The sequence below is a fragment of the Asparagus officinalis genome, chromosome 5 (assembly GCF_001876935.1).
Source record: "Asparagus officinalis chromosome 5, Aspof.V1, whole genome shotgun sequence".
Classification (NCBI taxonomy): domain Eukaryota; kingdom Viridiplantae; phylum Streptophyta; class Magnoliopsida; order Asparagales; family Asparagaceae; genus Asparagus; species Asparagus officinalis.
Window position 1 is genome coordinate 92522787 of NC_033798.1, and position 2978 is coordinate 92525764.

The 2978-nt window shown below is 37.1% G+C and overlaps 1 pseudogene; it reads right to left on the bottom strand.

Moving 5' to 3' along the window:
* On the bottom strand, nucleotides 445-2329 carry LOC109842174 (annotated as a pseudogene).

Below are 2978 nucleotides of genomic sequence, written 5' to 3' on the forward strand. Positions count from 1 at the left end.
CTAAGTAGATAAAGGGGGGGGGTTCGGCAGGAGGGGGAAGTGGGAATGAAAATGGAATTTTGGGGGGGGGGAGGGGGGGGGGGGGGCCCGCGGCTGAAAATAATTTGCCCTAGGCACCTGAACAGGAAATTCCGATCTAGGTTGCTCACGTAGACGGAAATTTCCGTCTAGGTTGACTAGTCCAACCTAGACGGAAATTCGTCATAGGTTGACGCTTGCTAACATAGACGCGAAATTTCCGTCTAGGTTGAGCGCAAACCTAGACGAATTTCCGTCTAGGTTGATCTTTCCGTCTAGATTAACAAAACTAGACGGAACTTTCCGTCTAGTTTGTTTCAACCTAGACGGAACAAACTAGACGGAATTAATTCCGTCTAGTTTGAACCAAACTAGACGGAAAAAAATTCCGTCTAGTTTGTTCTGTCTAGGTTGCTAGTTTTTCTACTAGTGATTGTTTCCGGTACCCTTGTTGTCACCAGCAGCAGCTAATTCCTCCTTCGTGTTCTCATTTCCTTTGCTGACATCAACACCCACAGGGTTCAGCTTTCCTATATCTGCAAGTATTTGCTCAGGAAGCTTTTCATCCTGTTTTTTTCCTTTGAAATCTTTGTATACTATGTAAAGAACCATTTGGATTACGCCGAATGCGAATCCTAATATGTTCGGCGTCTGTAATCACAAATAATCAAACATATAGTAAAAAAAAGCATAAACTTTTGTAATGATATTAAAGTTAATTTTTCTGGAGAAATTACCGCGACATATATGTCCTTGGTGAAAAGACCGTAGAAGAACCAAGCAATGGCGCTCAGGGTGAGGAAGAATGAAAGGAAGAAGGGCATAAACTCCACGCTTTTTGTGCGTATAACGATTCTCTGTTTACATAAAAGTTTAAGCTTGTTACAGATTATGAAAATAGACAATATACAATTATATCCGAAGACCAATGCATAGAGTATAACCAAGTCTTAGTGGGAATACCACAAAATAGATGCTCTTTATGCGCATATATAAACAACTACATGTATGGTACTTCATATTTTATATCACTTACCATGTATGCTATATAAGTTCTTTGCTAATATACTACTTGAAAAATAAAAAAAGGAAACTTGTATACAATTGTAGGCAAAAGGTCTCAAACATATAAAATGGTATCTTTATGATATCGAAGTAACTTGAAGGCATCAGAAATTGATAAACTGAGCAAGAGCCCAAACCGAGTTTGTGGTGCTTACAATAATACTCAGGGGAGCTGCAAAGACACTGACTGAGAAAGTCATGTTGAACCCACCAACAACCTTTACACGGTCAGCTCCCTTGAAGCATAGGAGACTGATGAGAAGGATTATAGAGAATAACACAACGTTCAAGAGGAACAACCATTTGATTATGTTCATCTGCGTAGCAAATTAAAGCCTTTTTAGACTAAAGTATATTATAAAACTATCTACTACGTTCGTAGACTTAACATATAATTCATCTTACTTTGGCCTTCTTTGGGGCATAAATGAGATAAATAGTCAGGTATGTTATCTCAATGATGCATCCAACTGTGTTAATAGTGATAAGAAGGTAAGTATTGGTCTTAATGATGGCATAGTAGATCAGTTGCATTGCACTGAACAATGCCACCACATATGGAAATGATTGGAATCCTTCTGTAGATTTCTTTCTGCAAATTCAACGAAATGTTGGCCTGAAATCACAAGGATCATGACCTTAGAAGTTCTATCCCTTCAAAATTTGAAATAAAAATGCAGACATGAATTAGATGGGTGGGAGTAGTTCTTACACCGGGGCAACGTAGACCATGAAGGAGAGGATGTTGCCTTAATCATGCATCAACAAGGAAAAAATGTCAGTGATTGGTAAACAGAAAACCGTCATATTCAATAAAAGCATACATGGAGTAATATAAGACAGTTATCCATATAATCAATACTTTTATGTTCAATGTATAAAAGGAAACTATACTCTTACTGCTGTATAGTTTTAGGTAAGGCAACTGGCCAAAATTTCCAAATAAACTTTCTTTTTACGAAGAAATTTGTTTAATAAATTGTGTAAAAAAGAATGACCATGATTATCCTATAGAGGACATTTTAGAATACTACTAACCTATAACACCATCACGGAATGTGTTGGATATTAAGAAATTCAGATAAAAGAAGAGAATTACCTCGAGTTGAATTTAGCCAAAGCAGAAAATGACAGTAAACAAAGAAGGAGAAATCTATGAAAACAAGCGATTTTTTCCCCTAACAGTCTCCTTACCCAGGAGACCGAAGATGAAGGCCCAGGGGTGGTCGAAGGACAAAAACACCATCTCTGCTTCGATCCAGGAAGAGAGAGAAAGAGTTTGAGAAGAAGAAACAAGCTTCGAGAGAGTGAGCTTATCCTCCTTACTCAACAATTATGCAACCATAGATTCTATTTATTTAGTTGATACGTGCAAAGTGTTAGATCTTATAAAAACTTGAGATCTAAAACCATAACGTCATTGATTAATTCGAAGAGATTAACAAGAATCAAAAGAGCGGAAGCTTATACCTGAATCCATAGATGGAACTTGAGATGAGTTTTGGATCTTCTAACCTTAGGGTTTCTCTAGCCAAATTTCTCTTTAGATGGGGGTGAAGAGAATTAGAGAATGTAATCCTAGATGAGGGACCATAACCCCTTATTTATAGATGTTGTACATTTACAATTTGGCCCCTCATCAAATCATAATTACATCCTGGTATCTGCACATATAACCCCATGACTTATTTAAATACCCATTAATCCAAATTAATTGATCACTTTAGTGGGTTATCCTGAAGGATAGCAATACACATTGATTAATCATATGTGCCCACAAATAGATTTATTAGATTAAATCCAACAATCTCCCACTTGGGCACCATATGATTCCTTAAATTATGTATAACCTTATGAGCTCAAAAATTGCTATCACTGAAAAGGTATTTCCGAAC